Consider the following 26432-nt stretch of genomic DNA (forward strand, 5'->3'; position numbering starts at 1 on the left):
TCAAGATTCTACAAAAACAATTTTTTACACAACAATGTGTTAACTAACTTTGTTGTATGACCAAATTCGTTTCATAAGTTTATCTTCAGATAACAAGGGTACAGTGACAAGTCCGTGAAACTCGATAAGTTTGTGAGGTGTTAAATGTCTTGCAACAAGAAACATGTATGATGGTATTTTTTGTATATCTTGAAGAAATGTGTGCCATTATTTATGTCAACATTTAAGTAAAAAAACAACAACAATGTTTCAATTTTCATCAAGTGCCACAGTAATTTTAAAACAAAATTGCTTTCTGAACTCACAAAAATTACAAAACTTTCGAGTTGACATTTGGATCGTGTCCTCATAAAAAAATTCCATCATCAACATACCTGTACCAGTATTTAACATGTTTTCTTTATTTTCATCAATAAATAATCTATTCTTTAAATTATCTATGAAAAATTTTGCATGTAAAGGAGAGAGAGAGGAACCCATAGCTATCCCGCCTTTCTTTTTATATGGGTCCGGCATGGCCAAGCGTGTTAAGGCGTGCGACTCGTAATCTGAGGGTCGTGGGTTCGCATTCCCGTCGCGCCAAACATGCTCACCCTCCCAGCCGTGGGGACGTTATAATGTGACGGTCAATTCCACTATTCGTTGGTAAAAGAGCAGCCCAAGAGTTGGCGGTGGGTGTGTATGACAAGCTGCTTTCCCTCTAGTCTTACACTGTTAAAATAGGAACGAGTAGCTTTGTGGGAAATTCAAAAACAAACAAACAAAATTCTTTTTATATGTTTGGTCATTATATTTGAAGTAGTTCTGACCTAAGCAAGTGGTTATTATTGTTTTTAATTACTGGATATTTACAGGATTTATTCTTTATTCAGCCTTTAAATTACTAACAATGTGTTTACATTCACTGACTGGTAAGTGAACAGACGATAATCATGAAAATAAACTGTTTTGGTACTATTCGGTATATTTCCTTTTTTTTTTATACAAGCTTCAGAGGGTTTCTTATACCACATTCAGGTTGAATACCTGCTAGATTTTTGAATATATTTGGGGTTTTCTCTGTTAGTTTGTAAGCGGGAAATTTGAAGAGGAAACAACAGGTCTGATGGGGATATTTGTTTTGTGCAGTTTAGGAAGTCCATACACGCATGGTGGGCGTCGATTTATAGCACTTAACGACTTAGGTTGGAGTTCGTTTTGTTGTTAAGGGACAGATTTTTAGCATTGTGGTTAAAGGTTCGGGTGGGGTCTCTGTTTAGGAGCGTGACACTGTTAGAATCAAGGAAGGTGTTGATTTTACCGTCACAACAGTCGTATTACCTTTGTCCACTTTTCTGATTACTAAATTATCATTTTTAGTTTAAGGTTTTATAGAAATTATCCGCTTGAACTCTTTACCTTCATTTCTAGCACAGTTCTCAGAAGAAGTCTAAATCATTTCAGAGCATATATTCTTTGTCACAGAATCAGAGTACGCATTAATTACTACCTCTCTCTCTCTCTCTATATATATATATATATATACTACATGATTTTCAAAGTCTTTTAGGCGTAACTTGGTTTTGGAACAATATTTTAAACCTTCACTAGGTAGATTAAACTCGGTCTTTGCAAACTCAGACTTCGAAAGGCTTACCAACTTAAAATGGAATTTCAAATGTGATAATCTTCTACCAGATTTGAATTATTTTCATGTTTAGTCAGATTATCCAGTTTTCTTTTCTACTGCGCGTGTATATTATGTATCAACTGACTTACATTTTTCACGCATGTTTCTGTCCAGTAGATCAAATCCCACTGATTAAAGATTTTATAGTGATTTCGAGAAAGAATTGTGTGTGTTTTAAATAAGCAAAGCTGAGATAGATAGACGACTCTTAAAACTCGTTCATTATTCACGTGATGTTCTTAAACGGCAAGCTGGTGAGAAACTTTTGTCGCTAGTGAAAAGTAACAAGGTTGAATTTAATCCAACTCCTAATATACAGATTTTCCCGCTATAATACTAAATGTAAGTTGAAACATGATTGTATGATTGGATAAGTTTGATCTCTGACATATCTTTGAACTCTCTTTTTGCGGGACTGAGTTTGTTTCTTTGGAATCAATCAAAAAGCTACAGAATGGGTTTTCCGTGCTCTTCTCACTACAGGTATCGAAAACCGGTTTCTAGCAGTATGAGTCCGCAGACATGCTGCTATGCCACTGGGGGGGGAGAGCATGGTGATTGAGTGTTTATAACAACACCAAACCCTTGTTTGATTATGGTTTTCAACCTTGGATCACAAACCAATAATTACCACTAAGTTTGGTTTTGAGTTTAATGCAGTGTTAATAAAGGGTAATACCCAAACTTGGGGCCAAGGTAACATGAATGGATGGGGGGGGGGGAGATAAATGAGCAGAATAGTCTCAATTAAAACTAGTTACTACATTTCTACCAGTTTAACTGATTGGGATCCTTTGATCACAATGCCTTATACCATGACGATCACTGATCCATTAATGATAGAAAAACTTTCTTAACCAACCATAAACAAGAACAGTAAAATAGTTGGAAGTAGAACTGACCAATAGAAGAAACGTTTCTTCTCATTATTGTTCATCGTCCTTGCGTATAAGGCGAACCAATTAATACGTTATTTTCATCAAAGATAAAACAATGCTTATTAAAATTCATCACAGTTAACAGCTTCTATTAATGTTCTATAAATTATCGAAGCCTTGCAAGTTAGAACCGAATGACGTCATGTCTAATCAGCGTCACCATGCTCACATTTCACGCGCACGACTAAGCCTAGCAACACGCCCTTGGTACGTCGCGTCTCGTTGACATACTCCCAGACCTAGAGTGTTCTGTTTCCCATTGCTAGGCGGTTGACAGAAGAGAGACTACCGGAGCAACGTACGAAAAGACAGTTCATAGAAATGAAACACGACTGGTAAGTGGTGTTCCATGTAGAAGCTTCCGATTTCGACGTGTTTCCACAAAACCAATTAATAGCTTTCATTTCATTGCTAGCGACTTTCAAGTGATAAGTAAGCCATACCGACCTGCCGGTGAGTTGTGGCTAGAGGGAGAGTGTTTTGTGAAAAAAAAAAGTTATACGACGGATATGTTAAAATGAAGCGCTGTAGCGTTTTGCCTCCCACAGAAACTAAAGTACAAATTAAATGAGAATAATTACAAATCCACTGTTAATATTGTTTTCATAAATAACTGTTTCTAGTGTTACAGAGGGGCTTGGACTCGTTATTAATAGCTAGCTATAATATTTTATCATAAACTAGGATTTTAATGTTAGAGGCAGAATACTGTGATAAGATTTTAAAGTTGAAAACTATAGTAGGGTTTTAACGTTGGTGGACTGAATACTGTAGTAGGGTTCCAACGTGTTTAACTGAATACTGTAGTAGGGTTCTAACGTTGTTTAATCGAATACTGTAGTAGGGTTCTAACGTTGTTTAATCGAATACTGTAATAGGGTTCTAACGTTGTTTAACCGAATACTGCACTATGGTTCTAATGCTGTTTAATTAAATACTCTAGTAGGGTTCTAACGTTGTGTAACCGAATACTGTAGTAAGATTCTAACGTTGGTGGACTGAATACTGTAGTAGGGTTCTAAGGTTGTTTAACTCAATACTCTAGTAGGGTTCTAACTTTGTTTAACCGAATACTGTAGTAGAATTCTAACGTTGGTGGACTGAATTTTCTAGTAGAGTTCTAACGTTTAACTGAAAATGTAGTAGGGTTCTAACGTAAGTTGGACTGAATACTGTAGTAGGGTTCTAATGCTGTTTAACTAAATATTGTAGTAGAGTTCTAACGTTGTTTAACAGAATACTGTAATAGGGTTCTAATGCTGTTTAATTGAATATTGTTGTAGGGTTCTAACGTTGTTTAACTGAATACCACGATAGTATTCTAGTGTTAGTGACTGGTGTCTACCTAATGCAAGCTTATACAATATTAGAAATATAAACTATTTTAGAATCGGCACTGTATTCGCAAATATCAAATTACAAAGTCGTTGTACCGAGTTTTTGCAAAAGTAAAACTACAGTTTCTAAACTCTTGCATAACTACAAGTACACTTAGAAAGTAAAAATGTAATTACCTTTTCATTCTATTTGTAAGTAACTTGTACTATAAATAAACGAACGTACATAATTTCTTAGGCATTATAGAGACAAACAGAATATTTTCGGAATAAGTTAAGTGGCTGTGCAAATAACTTAATAATTTGATTTAATTATACAAATTGATAGTGTTTAAAATATCGATTTTGAAGGGCTACATATTTAGAATATTTTCATTGGTGTATACAGTGACAAAGAAAGATAAATGATGGGTCGCAATGCGTTATGGGCTCCTCCACTGTCCCTCTTTCTGTAAGTTAGATAAATCCAATGATTATTTATAAAGGAAAAACTACGTACAATAACGTTTTCTTTTAGTCCTATATTTAACTCGAAATGTAAGTGAATTTTGTTCTGCGAACGCATCAGAGCTCACGATAAATGAAAATGCAAAATAATTATTAGGCTTAGGACCTTTCAGTTAAACGAATTTATTTGGTAATTAATGATGTAGTGATAATCTACACTGTCTAATTTATGGGCACTTCTTAGACCTCTTGAGAACGGACCTACGTGCAACTACACTGGCTGCAATGGTCACTTCTGATTGGATATTTAAAACAGCTTATTTTATCTCATTGTTCCAAATACGTACTTCAAATAGTAGTTATGCGCTTGAAATATTTTTTTAAAAACACTGTACAATTATTACATCGTTTCTGGAGTGATTGTAAGTCGATTTAATTGACTCAGAAATAGATAACTAATAGACGTGTCTCAAGCAATTAACGATTATAAGAAACACATGTTATATCCCAACGGAGCTGATGTTACCTTGTAGAATTGCCCGAAAGGCCTAGTCGGCACTGAAAATGACAGACACTGTTGTTTACATAACGCTCATAAAATAAGTTTACACTTTGTTCTAGGAAAGTACACTCTCTAAGAGACGTACACAACCATTGTGCTTGTCAATGTTTTATAGTTTGTGCTTTAAAAGAAGACGTTGAACTGGGTTCAAACATAATCACGCACGTATGACAGAACAGTGTCACGTGACTGAAAAAGACAAGTTGACGCCCTTAACGACACTCACAGGTGAAGTCCTACAGGTACCTTTATAACCATCGATTATAGTGATAGAAAGTAATGTATCATACTATTAATAAAGCATAGCAGAAATTAAAACGCAAGAGTTACCTTTTATGGTATGTGGTAAGTCAGTGACCGCATTTCATTAATGAAAATACCAAAATAGTTTGCAGGGAGAACTTAATAAACTACTTTTTAATTTATTTACGGATACAAGGTAAATATTTGTAAACTTTTTTATCTTTCAGAACCATATTTCGCTAGATAGAAAACTTTGAATACAATTAATAGTTTCGTTTGAGGTTTATTTAGTGATAAAGTGTATCTTAATATAATTTACTGCTTTAATTTGTTTAAAAATAATCTTAATTTAAACTAAAGCTATAAATTGTGATTAGGATAGAATTGTACAACACACAAAACTATCACGTGCTACAGTATTACTGCTGAAACTACGTAATGTTTTCAAACGAGACTCAAAATTCGAGCATTTTAGAACAGTTGACTATTCTTCAGGGGAATAAAGGGTTATATTTTAGAAATATAAATAAATATATTTGTTTGTGAAATAACAGAGTTGGTTTCATGTATTTGTTTTAGTATTTTAAACAGCTTGTTCAACTGTATTGCTCAAAAAAGAAAATTAGTGCCAGCAATGATGCGCATGCTCAAAATTCCTGTAGAGATACGGGCTCACTATGTGAGTAAGGGTTTAATTTGCTTTCAATTTCACGCAAAGCTACACTAGGGCTATTTGCGCTAGCCGTTCCTAATTTAGTAGTGTAAGACTAGAAAGAGGGCAACTAGTCATCACCACCCACCTCCAACTCTTGGGCTATTCTTTTTATCAACGAATAGTGGGATTGACAGACACTTATAACGCCCTCACGGCTGAAAGGGCGAGTATGTTTGGTGTGACGAGGATTCGAACCCGTGATCATCATATTGCGAGTTAAAGAGCTTAACTATTTGTCCATGACGGGTCAGTTTGTCATTTCAAACTTTAGAGAGACATAACGCTAAGAGCATTCGAGTATCTTTGCTCGAAAACTCAACAGCAACAAACAAACATACATTTAATTTGACCTTGACGTATCATTTTCAACAAATGTTCTTGGTAGTAAGTTGTGTGACTTGGTGGTTATGGTGTTCTATTCGCAATCTGCGGGTCGCGAGTTCGAATCTCGAACATGCTCACCCCTTCAGCCACGGGGACGTTGTAATGTAACAGTAAATCCCATTATTCTTTGGTAAAAAGTAACCCCAGTATTTGTGGTGGGTGGAGCTGACGAGCTGCTTTTCCTCTAGTCTTTTACTGCTAAATCGCGACCCTCTGATTACGATAGTTGTTAGTGGATGGTGATGACTAGCCTTCCTACTGCTAAATTAGGGACGGAAGGCGAAAGTAGCCCTCGTGTAGCTTTGCGCGAAATTCACATTAAACTATACTATTGTACGAGAAATTTAAGAATATTCTAGAAACCTCTTTAAATCTTGTACATCCACAGCTTTGGTTTTTTGGAATTTTCTTTCACGTGATAGGAAACACTGTTCGTGTATTGAGAAACACCAGTAGTTTTATTTATATATATATATTCAATATTACCTAGAATTCGCTTTTCACCTTTGGTTTAGTTAGGTTAATTTTTACATTTACTTACTTTGGGTTATTACGCATCGTGTATTTATACGTAATGTATTATTTTTATAACTTTCAATTAAATATTAGTTATTGTTTTGCGCCATTGGAACGTTAATGCTACCTACAAATGCGGTTTGAACTAAAACACGTGGGTTTAATTGTCACAGTTAGAATAGCATTTGATCTAATATAGTTAAGGTACAGTTAAGGTGAGTTTTTTGATAAAGTGCAGTGTTATAGAGAGCAATATGTGAAACAACTAGACATTAGTGACTATTATTCAAGACAAGTGCCAGTGTTAAAGGGGTCCTCTAAGTTATGTGTGCTATTTTGTTTATTTATTGTGTTTACGAGTACCAGTGTTAATGGGTTCTCTAAGTTATGTGTGCTATTTTGTTTATTTATTGTTTACGAGTACCAATGTTAATGGGTTCTCTAAGCTATGTGTGTTATTGTGTTTACGAGTACCAGTGTTAATAGGTTCTGTAAGTTATGTGTGCTATTTTGTTTATTTATTGTGTTTACGAGTACCAGTGTTAGTGGGTTCTTTAAGTTATGTGCTATTTTGTGTTATTTATTGTGTTACCGAGTATCAGTGTTAATGGGTTCTTTAAGTTATGTGCTATTTTGTTTATTTATTGTGTTTCCGAGTACCAGTGTTAATGGGTTCTTCAAGTTATGTGTGCTATTTTGTTTATTTATTGTGTTTACTTTGGTTACAGTAGTTAGTACATATAGATTCATTTTATTTTCATTTATCGTTTATTAATATAAACTTATTATAAAGATTGTTTTACATTACTTTCCTAGAATTTGTATTTAGAGCTAATATCAGTTTCCTAACCAGGACAAACCTCTTCAGATATTATTCGGTTTACGACCGAAAATGTCTTCTGTTGGGACAGCGATAAGGCTTCAAATTTACACCGCTAAAATCAGGGGTTCGATTCCCCTCGGTGGACATAGCAGATAGTCCTATGTATTTGCTATAAGAAAAACATACACACATATACATGGCTAAAAATATCGTTCATAGCGAGGGATTCCAACCAATGAAGCTATGCATTCACATCTCTTTAAAAGTAGAAACTTAAGAAAATTGTTGCATTAATTATACTGGAGGATAGGTTTATTTTTAATTTTGCTCTATGCACATAACTTAGTGCAATCGGAAGTTGATTTATTTGACACTATAGCATCATGAAATAATTTTATTATGAAAATATAGCACGTGAGTGTGGTCTGAAGAAATAATTCACAAGAATATATTATTAGAATGTAGTGTTGAAGTTTTCGAAAGAGTATATGAAACCAATTAGTGTTATCCTTTCGATTTCTCTTTTCCTGGGCTACTGATGAGGGTTGGAATTTCCCGAAAATCGGTTTAACTTAGTGACAAGTGGTAAGTGAAATAACAGAGTTGGTTTCATGTATTTGTTTTAGTATTTTAAACAGCTTGTTCAACTGTATTGCTCACAAAAGAAAATTAGTGCCAGCAATGATGCGCATGCTCAAAATTCCTGTAGAGATACGGGCTCACTATGTGAGTAAGGGTTTAATTTGCTTTCAATTTCGCGCAAAGCTACTCAAGGGCTATCCGCGCTAGCTATCCCTAATTTAGCAGTGTAAGTCTAGAGGGAAGGCAACTAGTCATCACCACCCACCGCCAACTCTTGGAGTACTTTTTTTACCAACGAATAGTGGGATTGACCCTCACATTATAACGCTCCCACGCCTGAAAAAGGCAAGCATGTTTGGTGTGACGGGGATTCGAACCCGCGGCCCTCAGATTACGAATTGAGTGCCTTAACCACCTGGCCATGCCGGGTCGTGAGTAAGGAACATTTTAAAACAATATGTTTGAGACGCGAATGTTTTAAATATTGTGCGATTGTTTTTGAAGTCAGCAAACTGATTATACTTTGTAAACCGACTAAAATGTAATGTTTGGAAAACAAAAGGGTATCTTAACCACATACTTGTTTATTCGAAAACGAATAATAGTTACAATGTTATTCTTAATGGTTATAGTATATGGTAAGTCAGGGACTAGTTCAATGATATGTTTCGAAAAATCAACAGTTAACTAGCGGTGATTAAGTATAAGTTAGTGATTAATTCAATAAGATGTCTAACATAACTTAGTGATCGATGTTCCTGCTCGTGTCGTGTCCTACACTCACCTTGTTTGTTGCCACGTGCTGGAAAACAGTCACCAGGAGAATGGCTGATCAAACCTTCCATTAACTTTGTTTTCCTTTTGGTCTTTTGATAAATACGACGTGTTTGTGTGTCTTGTTGTTATGCTGTCTTTTTTCCAGAAATTCATTCAGTATTTTTTAAAGCGTCTTTGACCTTTAACCCCAGATCAGCAGGATTCTTTTTTCAGCCCCTAGGGATGTAACCTGTAGATTTTGAATAACGTCTACTGTTTATAACTGTTCAGAAAGTAATATCCACGGTCGGACCAACGGACAATGTTTTCGCTATTTCTCTCTGGACTTATTTGATCAAAGTAGGTTTTTTGGGGTTAACAAGTTTTTTTTATATTTGTAATTAGCTCATAAAGTTTAATTGTTTGAGTGAGTAACTAAGTGGTAGCTGGAACTAAAGCAAGGTTGTTTTATTTATCAATGTTTTCTAGAATTTTTATTTACATATATTTATCCCCTTCAACAAAAATATCGGACACCCCTCCACTAAACATAAGACCTTACTTTATTGTCCAAAAGAATTATTTAAGTACAAATACACATAGACATGTGAGGAAGATAGATTCCTTGCGTCTAAGGGTGTGTGGAAGTCGCTAACATCTCGCAAGGAGTGTCTATAGAATGATAGAAGTGTGAAAAATCGATATCTGATATAATCGCAGTGCTTGGTTTGGCGTGCACAAGACCATTTAAACAGGCAACATGACAATACAATATCTAAAATGTTGGGCAAAAAACACTGATGTGACAAGCATTCTATGAGAACGTCGAGAAAAAAGTCCAGAAATAATATTTTCAATACATTTACTGTGACACACTTTATCTAATATGGCTATGTTTGGAAAGGGGTGTAACAGCTGTGAAGTCTACGTTGTGTGTTCTCCTTAACTATGAACCCCGCATGTCCAGGTGGGTAAGACACTCGACTCTTAATCTGAGGGTCACAGGTTCGAATCCCCGTCATATCAAACATACTCACCCTTTCCGCCGTGGGGGCGTTATAATGTGACGGTCAATCCTACTATTCGTTAATAAAAAAGTAGTCAAGAGTTGGCGGTGGTTGGTGATGACTAGCTTCCTCCCTCTAGTCTTACACTGCTAAATTAGGGACGGCTAGTGCAGATAGTCCTCAAGTAGCTTTGCGCGAAATTAAAAAACAAACAAACATCCTTAACTAAGGCCCCTTTTAGAAATAGTGACCAAACATGGGTGTCCAGAGAAAGGTGGTGGTGGGTTATAAGATAAACGGCATCTGGACATTACATTTAAGACCAATCTATGATGTGTGTAAGTATCATGAATTATGTCTGTAGGTCCTAAACATTTATCTACCATGAGTCTTGATTGAGATGACATCAAGGATCTTAGTGAAATATTTGGTCAGCATACCAGAGAGATAACGTTTAGTGCCACAAAGCATCCATTAAGCCCAGATATTAATCATGCAGAGCATATAAAATCATTTTGAAAAGTTGGTTTCAACGACTAGACCGCTCTTTTTCAGCCATCTTCAAATCTGATTCTACTTAGCCTTAGGTATTGTTTCACCATATTCTGGTTTGAACATACGTGGACCTAGGTATTGTGTCATTTGTTTGCTCGTAACACGTTCCATGTTTAGTTATCACTTTCTTCTCAGATCGTAAATGTGCGGTAAATTTCGGAATGGTACAAGTTTCAGATAGCATATCGTTAGTGTTTCTCTATAAGAAAACGAAGTTGGACTGAAACTATGTGTTGTACTGGTTCCACATCTACAGACTTATCAACATAAAATACACAGTGTTGCAAAACCCCTGCACCATGGCGATTTTTTTTATAAACTCCTACATTGTTACAGTTCTTCAAAATGTGCAAAGTTAATATTATGACACGATGTGTCAACAAGGGAAAGTTAAAAATAACCCAACCAGTAATTAAAGCAAAGGAAATTAAAGGAAACAGTAAGTGAATCACAAACATGATGTAGAAAAATCACCGTAGTATGTTTTTATCATGCTTTACATTCGCTTCTGTTTCAGTTCTTTGCAATTTTTTCACGTGTCTAAAAGTGCAGAAAGCCGAAAGAAAATGGTTTTGTTTGAGCATTTATATTTAGTCCGGAAATTCAATGCAAATTGTATCCTCAGATCTTGTCTTTCAATATCCCAATAACGACCTGTACTTGTTAACTAAGTCAATACTACGTTACTTTATGATATGAAGTTTTAGCTAGATATTGGTATTGCGTTGTTATTAAACTCCGGGACTTTGACGTTTCGATGAACTTGGCAACTCAATGTGGAAGAGAAGCCATTTAATATCCTTTCAATAAAGTTTATGGTATGTTCATCTAGCCCCCTTCCCCATCCCAGCAGGATGGTGACGTGTTTCTGATAACATACCCACTGTCACATGTTTCGCTGGCCTTCTCTTATATCATGATTTAAATAAATAAGAGAATATAAACAGATAGATCTGCAGACGAACGTAGATTAACGTTCGAACAGAAAACTGGACAGAACAGAAGATATGAGACCTACGCGAAAACAGATGGAGGGACAATGAAACGACAATTTTTCGCGCTTATTATTTCTATTCATACAACTAGTGCTGTAAAAGGCCTGTATAATGTTAATTTTGGACGATAATCAACAGAACGTTTGTTAATTAAGCACAATTTAATTTAAGAACCTGTGACTAGTGACTAGTTTCATCTGTCTTCCAAACATACTTGTGCGCCTATTATGTAAACAAAGGTAATCCATTTTCTTCAGAGCAGAGTTATCATTGAATATTTACTGTCAAGTTTCGTTCTGTTCATGCTTTATACTGTACTTTCATGGTAATATATTTATATCAGCCTCCAGATATTAGTGACTTTGTCATGAACTTCCAAAGAGTTCAGTTTTGCTTTTCGATGGGATTATGTTTTGCACTCATTTTCATAGCGTTCATCTTTATCTCTTTATGAATTTATGCATACATTCATCTGTTTTATGTCTATATTTAGCTCTTCATCCGTTTGTATATTTAGTCATCGTCTAACAATCCATCTGCAGGCAAATAATGTGCACACATAATCAGGGAAACGGTCAGGAAAAAGATATAAAAGGCAAACACTAATGCAATTTCTTTGTGAAAATGAACTGCACTAGAGCAAAATCACGTGTTAATAGCTTACATCGCGATTAGTTGTAATCTACCCAATCAGGAAGAGACACGCTAATATTAAGCCTACAAACACAGAGACAGTCATACTAGAAGGCGAGACTAGTATTCTTCATGTCTGTTTCACTTTGAATTATGTTGTGAAAAATGCATGTTCAATGCTGTATCTTGGACAATATTGTCAGTGATCATAAAAAAATTAATGGTACCCTGACAACAGGTATGCACAGGCATATTCTGATCTACGACACCATTCCTTCAGGAACACGACTCATCAGGCGGAGAATCATCTTCCAGCAAGAAAACGATACCAAACACACAGTAAAGTAGCTAGTGAAAAACTTCCAAAAATGGATTGGTCTGAACAAGGTCCTAATGTAAACATTCTTCAATTGTCTTATGAAGAAACTGAGAAGTTAAAATGTAAATAAACATCTTGGACGAATTTGGGAGAGTAATACGGGATTTATAATTACACCACATAATGAAATATTGATAAACTGTATGGAAACATAATAAGATGTAATGATCTGTGTGAATCACATTAACGAAATATTAGGCATTCTACATTATATTCGCTTTTCTTATACGTTTTCTGTGGAAATAATTTAGTAATATTAATAAATCCACCATCTAATTGTCATTAATCTTTGTATACAATTCCTTTATCTGTATCACTCGGGTGTTGCCATAATAAATACTGTACTTATTATATATATGGATTGGATACATACATAAACTGGAAAGTAGAAACGTGTAAACGAAGCGGAAGAGAGTAGTTGATCGAATCGTCAACATTTTCTAAGTTGATTTTTTTTACTATTGCTTATGCTGGTCTAAAATAACACTACAGAATATAAGGAAACGTTTTAAAAGTTATGCTACCTGCTATTCTAAGTTTTCTAAGAGATTATTTTGAACGAGTTTTAGCTTTTGTTTGCGCTACAAATGTACCAGGACAGTCATAAGTTTATAGACTTAAGATCCCCCCCCCGTAGACACTGCTCAATATAACTTTACTCTAAAACGAACAAATATGTGGGAACAATCAAATATACACTATAAATATTAGAATATTGTATTTACAAACAATACAATGCTTTTTGACACGTACCTATCAATTTAAAAGTCAAAAACCATTATTTTGCAATTTCACGCCTTTTAATTTTAGAATGCGTATTTTTATGTGTATAAATTTTGTTATGATCTATAGACGTTAGAGCATGTAATAATGCAGTGGTTCCAAACCAGGGGTGCGAGATAGCGTTTCAGGGAGTGCGAGATAACATTTCAGTTTTTTTTTTTGTTTTCTTTATATTAAGGGTTAGTTAGTTAGTTATCACCATTAGATTCCATCGAGGAACATAGGACCGCAATCGCTTACGGATTCTTCAACAGGTATTTAAGCAAGTAGGTTGTTAGCCCACTGCCTCGAGCCGTCCCTAATTTAGCAGTGCAAGACTAGAGGGAAGGCAGCTAGTCATCACCACCCACCGCCAACTCTTGGGCTTCTCTTTTACCAACGAATAGTGGGATTGACCGTCACATTATAACGCCCCCACGGCGGGGAGGGCGAGCATGTTTGGCGCGACGCGGGCACGAACCCGCGACCCTTGGATTACGAGTTGCACGCCTTACGCGCTTGGCCATGCCAGGCCCTATATTAAGGGTACTGTCCTGTATATTCAAAAGTTACGTTCGATTTTTATTTCTTATTTTTCTTGTTACAGACGTTGCTTTTTACCTTGTTACGATAAACTATCGTTTCTACCGTTACCGGCGCAGACCGAAATCTTAATGTACAACTGTAAACAATCAACACACGAAACGTAAACGTGGCCTAAATACTCGGCACAACTAATTAGGTTACGTTCGTGAACACCGTCCTAAAGTGTATATTATTTATTTATGTTATGTATTCACGTCATCGTGACTCGAGAAACTTCCAGAATTAATCGATGACGTTATGTGAAGTATATTCGAGAATGTTCTAGAAAGTTTCGCAGAGTATATAAACCCATGCGTGATGCTATGGTAGTCAGTGCATTGTTGATTCTGTGTTCGTGCAAAAAATCTTTGTCAAAGAAAATGAAATGGAATGATGATTATGTGAAGTTTGGTTTCACTTGCATCGGAACAACTGAGGATCTGCAAAAACCCCAGTGCATGCTTTTTGACGCTGTCCTTTCAAACGCAAATTTGAAGCCATCTAAGCTGCAGGAACACTTCAACAACCGGCATGGTAGAGCAGCTGTTGCAGGCCATGACGTTGAATTGTTGACAAGTAGAAGGACCCACTTTGATTCTCGAGAAACCCTTCCAAAATTAGGTTTTATATCTGCTGACAAACCACTGCTGATGGCTTCTATAAAGTAGCCAAATCAAAGAAGCCCCATACAATTGCAGAAGAGGTGATAAAACCGTGTGCATTAGAAATTGCAACAATTGTTTTGGGAAAAGTAGCTTCAAAAAGCTTAAATTAGTGCCGTTATCAAATAATGTTTTCAAAACCGAATTGGTGATTTGAGTTCGGACATTTTGGACCAACATATCGTAGATATCAGGGGTAGTCCTTTGAAAATCTCTCTCCAATTGGACGAAACAACTGATGTTGCAAATTGCAGTCAATTCATCGCACTAGTGAGGTATGTCCATGATGGTGCAATAATGGAAGATTTCCTGTTCTGTGAAGATCTGAAAACAACCACAAAAGGGAAAAATGTCTTCCAGTGTGTGAATGACTTCTTTGCTAAATATGATCTAGATATCCAAATTATTGGTTCTGTGTGTACCGAGAGTGCACTTGCTATGCTAGGAAATAAATCAATATTTTTTGCACAGATGAAACAAGAAATTCCGCACTTGCAAGGTACTCACTGTTTCCTTCATCGACATGCTTTGGCATCAAAAACATTGCCTCCAAAGTTGAAAAAAGTTCTTGACACTATTGTGAAAACCATCAACTGGATTAGGGGTCGCGCTCTGAACCACCGCCTCTTCAAGTCGCTTTGTGAAGATTTTGGTAGTGAGCATTCAGTTTTGCTTTTCCACACAGAAGTCCGCTGGCTGTTACGTGGAAGAGCTTTAACGCGCTTCTTTGAACTGTGAGAAGAAGTCAAAACTTTTGTGAAGGAACGTGACTGTGATCTGCCCGGAGAAATAGAATCACAAGAATCCAACCAAATGCTAGCCTATTTGAGTGATATTTTCACTCGTATGAATGACCTGAGTGTATCTCTTCAACGGAAAAGCATAAACATATTGAAATGCTGCGAAAAGTTAAATGCTTTCAAAGAAAAGTTACATCTTTGGTGTCGACGAGTTAAAAGAGGGAATCTTTCAAATTCAGGTGAGGATGAGTCCCTAATTCCATGTGTGTGTGAAGAAATTGTGGATCATTTGGAAATACTATCAAAGTCATTTGATGGATATTTTGGAGAAGAACTGGAAACTTCTGAAGAATGGATTATGAATCCATACTCCTTCAATTTGGATAATATGTCGGATGATGAAGAACTGAAGGAAGATCTTATTGAACTGCGCACAAATCGAGTTCTTGAAATGCAGTTTGAAAGCAAAACTTTGGAACAATATTGGTGTTGGGCAATGGACATGTTTCCAAGACTTTGTGAAAAAGCACTAAATGTGCTCATCCCATTCGCGACGACGTACTGATGCGAGTTTGGAATTAGTGCCCTTTTGTCAATCAAGACAAAATCTAAAAAATCTCTTGGGTGCACAGGCAGACTTGCGGATTGCTAACAGCAGCAAAGTGCCACGCTTAGAAAAACTCGTAAGAAATAAACAGGAACAAAAGAGTCATTAAATTTAAAATGGCTTATGAACATTTGAACATTTCAAATTCAAAGAAATTTCATTTCATGCATGGATGAAAATTTATTTTTTGTAGGCCATGTAGGGTTTATGCAACTTTTAGTTTATTGTAATATTTTTTTCTTTCCTAAATGTTTCATTTTTGTTTATATATCATTAAAAAACTAATTATAAAAATTTGTTTTGGCCACCTTCACCTTTATTCTTAAATAAATAATTACTGTGATGGGTGCAAGAACATATTAAAAGTTTTTAGGGGTGCGGGACAAAAAAAAGGTTGGGAAACATTGTAATGATGGAATATCTGTTACAATTCAAAGGTAATAAAGTGTTTTTGGACTTTGTAACCTTTGTCAAAGCTAAAGCTATATTTTACATATCCCTCCTTTACACCCTTGCCATGCAATGAACCATATCTATAGTTTGGCACATGATATGTTTGTAAACTGTGTATCGTTTAAAAGTTCTCTTTACAAAGCTTGTAAATATATGAAAAGCGATACCATATAAATAACTTTTTGATATTCTACGTCACAAATAATCACGTGTACTGAATGAAGTTTCAGTGAAACGTGACTGATTTGTCACAACCATTGTTTTTCTAAACGTTTCTTGACCAGCTACAGGTCTTAGAGTTTTATTTCATAGTATTTTCTAGTCTTTTTACGACAGTCTGATTTGGTATTATTGTTAAAGTACGTGTAAGAAGGCTGTGTGTATTTCTGAAAATAAGGAATTTCTCGTATCTGGCTCAGAGCAAGATATTAGGCTTAGCGATAGTTCAGCAGCCGAGTGAGCTACGCTTGAGTGAATCTCATTCGACTAGTGTAGTGTAAACAAAGGGAAACAAAAATACCCTCGAAGTTTGTACTGTTATTACAATAAAACTTGAGTGTTTATTTTAGAAGTGTTGAGAAATATTATTTTAAAATATAAGAAGTATTAGAAGCAATTATTTGTGTGAAACAAAAATAATATTCTGCTTCACGAGAAACATTAAATTAAAGACAAATAAGTTAATAACTAAATGTTAACTTCTGTTTGTTTTGGAATTTCGCACAAAGCTACTCGAGGGCTATCTGTGCTAGCCGTCCCTAATTTAGCAGTGTAAGACTAGAGGGAAGGCCTCACCATCCACCGCCAACTCTTGGGCTACTCTTTTACCAACGAATAGTGGGATTGACCGTCACATTATAACGCCCCCACGGCTGGGAGGGCGAGCATGTTTGGCGCGATGCGGATGCGAACCCGCGACCCTCAGATTACGAGTCGCACGCCTTAACGCGTTTGGCCATGCCGGGCCACATGTTAAATTCATTCTGTAATGATAGGCTTAAGTTGTGCGTACAATTTTGAAATTGTAAAAGGGATTAATTTGAACTGTTAAACTTGTGTATACCTCTACATACAGGGTGGCCCGTAAGTCCCTACCCATCCATATGTTGTTATGTTATATTCAATTACGCATATATTATAAATTTGTTTCTTTTTTTCAGAGAAATATGGCCAATGTAAGCCAATTTACACTTGATAATGTCTCGCAGAACATGGCGTCGCGTAATATTATGCAGCGAGAATGAAGGACAGCACACAGATACACTGGATACATAAGGTATATGGATGGGTAGAGACTTACGAGCACCCTGTATATAGAGAGGAATACGTTTGAGCCGTTTATTTACATAATCAGTGAGCTTAATAGCAATATTGGTGGTATATTTAATTACATTTTTCGTATAACTCCTAAGTCAGTACAGACCTGTAACAATGGTTTATGGACAAACAACCAATTTTAGGCTTAGGTAGTTCAGAAAATTGTGTTCAGAAATCCAACGAGGGTCAAGTACCCAATGTATAATTTTAGGCTTAAAATCCCATGGTTATTGTATTTAATCATGCATACGAATATTCTCAATAATGTGAGACGAAATATTGTTTTAACATCTCCAATGTTTCTTTCAGTGACTGCATCACCTAACACTGCAAGCGTCGAATCACTGTAGTCCATTCTGAAAAAAATTATCCACTTTGTTTCATTTTTCATGGATGCGAGAGACAAATTATTGATACGAGTTATTCTGGCCCTGGTTTCGTCTTACTGTTTGAGCACTGTCCTGTTGCATTTTCTGCTTAGCTGATTTATCACTAGATCTTTATAGCTGCAATCTAATTAGGAATGTCTTGTTTTTTTTCTCTCTCTCTCTTCCAATTAGTAGTTCAAGAATTCATTCTTTTCGACTATAATGATGTCATTAGTTTTGTCAAACATATAACAAAATCTTATACATTGAAATAACCATATCGCCTTTCACAAACTTTCTGTTTTCTCGTTTTTATTTTGAAAATTTTGTTTTGGCGACTGCGTATTTTTTCCGATGCAGTTTTGTGTTTTTTTAAACTTAACAAATTTAAATCCGTAATTTTATCGGTGCGTGAACGAACACGGGAAAGGGGTGTATACCTATTGATGTTCCAAGATGTTACAAGAAATGTGTATTCACAGACGCAAGGAGAGATAAAAAATATTGCATCACTGTGTTATATTCTAACAATTTCCAGACGTGTTTACTTCTAATAAGTGGTATAGCATGCAAACAGAAGCTTTTACCAAAAGCAATCCAGATGGGAGCAACTTCACCAAGGGAAAATAATTGAGCCAGGAAATTTTGTAATTCGGTTAGGGAAGATGCTAATTACATATGGTCAAAACTGATAAAGATAGGTCAGAATATTATCCAGAACAGTGTATTCTGACTTGGTTTGTCAACAGTTTAATATAACCAAGACGTATGTAATATTTTAATATAGACTCGCGAGACCCAAACTTAATAAACTTGTAAAGGCCACACCTAGCATATTTTACCAATTGTCTGGGTGTTTAGCTTCAAAGAATGACCACTCCTAACCTATTTCATCATATGTCTTAATGGTTATCTGATGTCAAATGTATTGACTTTCGCAAATCAAAGAAAAAAAAAAAAAGACGATTCATGTATGGTTTCTTCTATGACGTATGTTAAATGCCATTTCGCTGCTGGGTATAGTTCCGTATGTCAAAGGTTAAGTTACATTATAGCCGCCAGTTATATCAGCTGGACTCTTCTTTTAATAGGACATTGCTGTATCTTAAGACAGAGTCGTGCAAGTTTTCTATGCACATATTTTTTGTCCCCAGAAGCATAGTGATATGTCTGCAGGCTTCAACGTTAGAAACCGGGTTTCGATACCTGTGGTAGGCAGAGTGCATATAGCCCATCGTCATAAAGCTTTGCTCTTATCTACAAAACAAACAAACACATTTGTTTTCTCCGAATGAAATTATTAACCTGTCCCTTGCTTCAGTAGAACAAAATGATTAAAGTCACTTGGTTTTCAAATCACTCGGATGTTTTTGTTTGATAATTCAAAGTTCTCAGAAGCACGAGGACCAGCGAAGTACCTTCAAACAAACTACAACATTCTGAAACATGTTGATTTTTGTTTTGTGAAAAGCAACTATCAGGATTTGATATCGCACATTACGTAACAAAAACTCACCTTATTTAATATTCATTAGAGTATGAGAAAGTGCACGTGGTATGCACCAGAATTGGATCGATAAAGCAAACCTGTAAATACAATATCCACTGCTTTTATAAAGCTGTGGAACTTTGAAACTTGTTGACGTAATAAATAAATATATATATAATTTTAACTCCTAACACAGATGAATTAACATATAGAATTATACACGGACTGTTCTCTACGTTAAAGTGCTGTTATTGTACTTGCAAGCTTCAGACACTCTTACCAGAGCCTTCCTAGGGCAACAATACACTAAGCTGTTGCTCGAGGAAGGCTTTAGTAAGAGGTCCTTAAGCTTGCAAATAAAAGTATCTTATGGTTTTATGTTAATAAGATAATTGATAACCAATGAAAAGTTTGGTACAAACGCACTGTCTCTTATAGAAAAATACTCGCAGAATTAGACGAATGGGAAAAAAGAAGACTGTATTACACTAGTGAAGACCCCACACAATTTAATGGTGTCGAGTGTTACCAAAGAATTGACGTGACTTTAGCGTTGTAACCGCTTTACTTATAGATTCATTGATAGTGTGTTACTAAAAGCATGATATGATTTCAGCATAGGAAATCCTGGCCAGGAGTGGCCTAATGTTTATCTGCTCTAATATGATTTCACAAGTTCAAAGTTCGCGTATTATTTTCGCAAATATACATTTCGTGCTTTGTGGCTTTAGATGCATTATAAGTGTATCCCGTTACTTGGCGGTGGGTGCTGTTGACTAGCTGCCGTATTTCAAGCTCTATTCTATCAGTTCATAAAAGGACCAGGCATGGTCAGGTGATTAAGGTACTCGTCTCGTAATCTAAGAGTCGCGGGTTCGAATCCTCGTCACCACAAAGATGCTCGCCCTTTCAGCCGTGGGAGCGTTATAATGCACGGTCAATCCCACTATTTGTTGGTGAAAGAGTAGCCCATAAGTTGGCGTTGAGTTGTGATGATTAGCTGCTTTCCTTCTAGTCTTCCACTACTAAATTAGGGGCGATTAGCACAGATAGTCACCATGTACCTTTTGGGGATATTCAAAACAAACAAACAATTTAAAAAGTAGGGTCGGCTAGACATTTTATAATTACACGAATATCAGAAACAAAATGTGATTCGTAGAAACGGTTTCGTTGGCAACACCTTTTCATACTAGTGCCTGGAATCTTTAGATATCCAAGTCAGTGCTCTTACATTGTATTAATTAAGTTTAAAAATTCACCGTCAGTTGACATATATATATGTGTGTGTGAAATAGTTAGTTTTTCCTGGTGCATTCGTTGGTCACGTTAATGAAAATACGGAACACAGTGTTCAAACATTTCTAAACCTCTACTCGACCTATGCTAAAAATTCTCCAACGACACCTTCCATGAGAAGGCCTAGAAATACTTTCACTAAAGGCAGTCATCAGCACGCTATACGCAAAACACGTATGGCAAGCCTGTGAAAATACTAATAATTATCATAAGGAAACTAGGGAAAAAACGAAGATTTTTGGCACAATGAAACGTAAAACTTCATTAACTGTTTGTTTCATTTTCTTCCTTTTACTTATCTACATTATCTTCGGAGTTCTTATCTTATTAACATAAGAATTTGACAATGGTATAAGTGATTATAACAAAGATAATATTGCCTAGGAACAATGGCAAATTCAGAATTATAAAAGTGGTGGAAGCGAAGAAATGGCAGACTATGGGTTTATGTGACAGAGTGCTTTTGTTTTATTTTGTATCTTAAAAGGATAGAGAGAGATTCATGGAATATAAACTAGAAACCTGAAAATTACAAGTATTTCTGCTGTAAAATGTTTTCATGAATCTCTATTTTTGTCTTAGTAAAACTTGAAATTACTGAGGTGATTTACAATGAGCAGATTTTTAGAACTTTTCGGTTCTTATTCTTATCGTCTGCAAACATAGCAGGACAAACTAGACTAGATGATGTTCCACTGAGTGGAGTTTCCTGGTGCCTGAGGACATGCTATTCCGTGAGCTGGATTTTTTTTTGGGGTGAGAGGGTTGGATGAACAAATAATTAAGGGAGCGTTCGGGACCCTTAGCCTCCCATTTAGTAAGTAAAGTATATTATCATATGTCCTAGAACTTAGTTTTATTTTAAATATGTTTAGAAATTTAAAATAATCGAATTTTGAAACTAAGAATTCAGAGTTTAAAAACTGTTTGCATGTCTCTGAAAGTTAATGCCTGGAGTGTAATTGGCTCTTATAAAATAAATTTTACCGAAATAGTTAGTAATCTTAAAATGTAAAGAAACTGAATAGAGGTTGAGTAACAAGGAATAACAAAGAAATCACATCACTTCCGTTGCATATTAACGAAAAACTTCACGAGTGTATGATTTCACCACAGTGCCTCCTCCTAAACCTACAGAATATATCTATTTATAGAAACAGAAAGATTGTAAAGTCGTTGAACTGTCAATCACTTAGAAAGTTGCACATCAAGTCATCCTCGACTATTTATTTATTATAAAAACCAATAATTTACTGTAGCTACAGTGTTTGTTATATTTGTTGTGACATATTCTACACATTTTCAGTTAATTACACGCTTGTAACATAGAAATTCGTAAACGAAAAACATTAAAAGCATTTTCGTTAATACCATCTCCTACCCTTTTTTCTGGAGACCGTAAAGTGATTGTATTTCAGAAATAAGACTATTATGTTGTATGTTTCCTTATCGAAACGTTTCGTGTTTTTTAAACTGCTTCCATGTTACAAGTAATTACTAAGTGTGTTAAGTTTTCAGTTTTTGAGGAGAGGCACTTGGAATATTTTTGTAGCAAGTAAAGAATACGCAATTTTAAATATTTCTATAGATGTCATAAACAATGGAAAACCACTTCGAATTATTCTGTGAACTGATTAACGAATCGAACACATTCCGAACACAACAAAATCCGTTAGGCTTAAGTAAGTATTATAGTTTGTTATTTATTTTAATACGTATTTATTTGTTTTTTTAAAGTGATCTCTGAGCATATAAATATATAATATGATTTGTTGCTTACCAGTCAGATTCTACATTTGTAATTAATGTTTAAACTGAAACAGAAGTGAAACTGTTTAGAACGTTTTTTTTTTTCAAATAAATTTTGAATTCTGAAAATAATACTAACATCATTTAGAATGGTTCTAGCGCAAGCCTAAATATAGCAATGAAAATTCCACTATATAAGAAGGTGTATAATCTAATGCTTACAGTTTCTGAATAACACAAAATAATATTAAAGGCCTTTTTTTACTAGTGGATATAATGTTACTCAAGTATTTTGCATGTCAATAACTTTGAACAATTGTGCCTGATTGATTTTAAAAGTAATTTTTTTCCTTTTGGTATAAAAAAATACGTGTTTACTAAGTAGACTTGCGAGTACCGGTCATTTGGTAGAACTAAACAGTAGTATGGTATATAGTTAAACACTGCGCGAATTTAAACTTTAATGTGCCTTTACTGCTGAAGAAAAAAATTAGTTTAAAAGTTTCACTTTGTGCCTGCATTATTTTTCAAAATGAATTCCACCGTAATTGTTTGTGCCCTATTCTTCTTCTCTCACGTACGATTGTCTATTCGACACGGATGTTTGTTTGCTTTTTTTAAATTTCGCGCAAAGCTACTCGAGGGCAATCTGCACTAGCCATCCCTAATTTAGCAGTGTAATACTGGAGGGAAGGCAACTAGTCATCACCATCCACCGCCAACTCTTGGGCTACTCTTTTACCAACGAAAAGTGGGATTGACCGTCACATTATAATGCTCCCACGGCTAAAATGGCGAGCATGTTTGGTGCGACGAGGATTCGAACTTGCGACCCTCGGATTACGAGTCAAACACCCACCTGGCCATGCCGAACCCATTTGACAGGGAGACGCAAATAAATAGTATTAATTTTATCACAAATCTAATACTAATTACAAGTAAGTTTCAGTATAACTTGAAATAAAATCGTAAAATGAATATTGGATGATAGCACAAATATGTTTAAAATTATAAAGAAAAACGTTTTGACTTATAGAGTTACTTTGTTTTTAAAATGGAGTATTTTTGTGTTGTGGTAAAAACAGAAGTGTAAAACTGAATTATGACAACTTTTATTACACTATGTAACAAAATTTTTACTTTTTCTTGTTCCTGGACAGAAAGTGTTATTTCCCAATTACTTATGCCTAAAGGTAAATGAAAAAGACTTACAAGAATTTTCAAGAAATTTCTAGAATTGTGTAGAACTTCACCCATCAAGATGGGCTCTGCTTCTGCCACAGTGTATCCGGTTTGTGCGAGGCAATTGGGATTGCCTGTAACCCGAACGTGTTACACCTCTTCATTAATAGCTCATTCAGAAGCCTCAAAGCTGTGCTGCTCCATAACGGAAATAAGTATCCGTCTCTTCCCCTGGCTCATTCAGTGCACCTTAAAGAGGAATACAACAGCGTCAAGACCTGCTAGAAGGCTTGAAGTACGGCTGGAAGTTTATCGTAGACTTCAAATGGGTGTCATTCTTGATGGATCTTCAAGGGGGCTCTACCAAGTTTCTCTGTTATCTTTGCCTTTGGGACAGCAGGGTCACCGTAGCGCACTACAACAGAAAGCACTGGCCACAACGGAACGAGTTCTATGTGGGGAGGCACAATGTCAAGTGTGAGCCACTAGTGGACCCTCAGAAGGTGTTATTCCCACATTGCACATAAAATTGGGTCTTATGAAACAATTTGTCACAGCTCTTAATAAGGAGTCTGCAGCCTTAAAGTACCTTCGAGACTTCTTCCCAAAGTTGTCTGAGGCAAAAGTCAAAGCTGGTGTCTTCGTTAGACCACAAATAAAGAAGATCCTGGGAGTGCACATAATTCTCCAAGAAGCTCAGTAGGAAGGAAAAAAAAGCCTGGAGCAGCTTTGTAGCAGTGGTTCAGGGCTTCTTGGGCAATCACACGGTCGAAAATTATGTGGAACTGGTTGAGGCTCTGGCGAAGAACTACGGCAAAATGGGCTGCAGGATGTCCCTGAAAGTCCATATCCTTGACGCTCATCTTGATAAATCCAAGAAGAACATGCAAGCATACTCAGAGGAGCAAGGCGAGCGTTTCCACCAAGATATACTGGACTTTGAACGCCGCTACCAAGGAGCGTATAACAAAAACATGATGGGAGACTATATTTGGGGGCTGATACGTGAAAGTGATTTACATTACAGTCGCAAATCTCGAAAAACTACTCACTTCTAAACATTTTTGTATAACATTAGTACAAATACATGTAAATCTTAATTCATATGTTGTTTTATTCAGACCTTATGTAAATGAAAACATGCAAATTTGCCCGTTTTTACATAGAAAATAGGTTAATTTATAAATTTCATTATTCAGGTCACAAAAGCAAAGTTTGAAGGGAATAATGACCATTTTCTGTACTTTTACAACATAAGCAATTAAGAAATAGCGCATACTATCCAGGAAAAAAAATTGCGTTACATTGTGTTATCGATAGTAATGTAGTTCACCTGCGCTGTCTTAAATGCCAGGACATAGCAAAGTGTAAATAATAAACACTAAAATGTAACGAAGTGTAAGTAACAAAGATCAAAATGCAATTATAACAATATTTTAATTTCAACACTGTTAAATGTTTTCGAAAATAAAATATACCAGCAATTCTGGAGTAACTGTGCCAAATAATGTTAATACGTTTCACAGTTTTTGAACTAAGCATAATGTCATTTAATTAGGTCATTTAAAATATATTTCGTTTTTTAATCATCTTATAATTAAATAAATCTTTAAAAAATTTAATCATGTTTCAGTCAATTTAATTTTGATATAAAAACTACCTAATTTTATTACATATTGGTGTGTAGGAGGCCAGTTGTTTATCTAGGCCTACCTGATGTTTATTACTTAGATGAATAAATTTCTTAGTTTGACCTCGAGTGTATTTATGAGACGCACTTCTCTTCTACGTATAGTAATAACAGTTTATATCTAGATTCTGGTTTAGCCTTAATCGTCAGACGTGAATTTTCACTTAATATTGCCTCAGGTCGTGCGGTTATTAAACAGTTTCATTTTAATGAATGATTTTTAACGTGCTCACTCTTTCAGATGTGGGAGCGTTAAATATATAGGTTAATTTCATTATTTATTGGTAAAGGTATGTATGTATGTGTTTCTTATAGCAAAGCCACATCAGGCTATCTGCTCAGCCCACCGAGGGGAATCGAACCCCTGATTTTAGCGTTGTAAATCCGGAGACATACCGCTGTACTAGCGGGGGGCTATTGGTAAAGGATAGTGCCGAGTTGGCGGTAGGTGATGTTAACTACCAACTTTCTTTGTCATGCGTTGCATTTCGGTTATGGTAGGATTCCATCCCCATTATGATGTTTGGAAATAAATACCAAGATGTTCAGGTATTAATATACTAAGCCTAACCAACATAATTTGTATAGCTTCTGTTGCCCACCCTTGGACCCTACTATCTAGATCTTGTGAGTGTGTGTTTTATTATAGCAAAGCCACATCAGGCTACATGCTGTGTCCACCGAATCGAGATCTTCAATGATTCTAAAGAGATCCACACAGTAGCAGGACTTATATAGGGAAGGTGAGATAATATACTACTACATTAATCTACCCGTACAAGATATAAAATGTCCAGTAATAATTTCCAATTATTCCCCTACAATAAATTTTAGAAACTATCTTTGTTGTGCATATTATAATTTTAAATCACAATTTTCAAATTTCTATAAATATTTTTATTTATATTATGAAATAATTTAAAATAGTTTATTAAAATTTCTGTCTCAAACCCATTAAAATTAAGTTTGTTTACTAATATATTAGATA

The 26432-nt window shown here is 35.6% G+C and overlaps 1 protein-coding gene across 7 annotated transcripts in view; it reads left to right on the forward strand.

Annotated features, from left to right (window-relative positions):
- The first annotated feature begins 2794 nt into the window (after window positions 1-2794).
- LOC143230553 (uncharacterized) overlaps window positions 2795-26432 on the forward strand; it is a 114840-nt gene continuing 91202 nt past the window's right edge. For 4 of the 7 annotated variants that reach the window (XM_076464314.1, XM_076464315.1, XM_076464309.1 and 1 more), the window contains exons 1-3: window positions 2799-2942; window positions 21490-21640; window positions 22412-22505. The gene's annotated coding sequence lies outside the window, so the exon portion shown is untranslated. Of the gene's footprint in view, window positions 2943-21489; window positions 21641-22411; window positions 22506-26432 lie in introns of all 7 variants that reach the window. The other 3 variants (XM_076464311.1, XM_076464313.1, XM_076464310.1) reach the window with 2 other exon arrangements.

This window comes from Tachypleus tridentatus, chromosome 10 (genome assembly GCF_004210375.1).
Source record: "Tachypleus tridentatus isolate NWPU-2018 chromosome 10, ASM421037v1, whole genome shotgun sequence".
NCBI classification, from domain to species: Eukaryota; Metazoa; Arthropoda; class Merostomata; order Xiphosura; family Limulidae; genus Tachypleus; species Tachypleus tridentatus.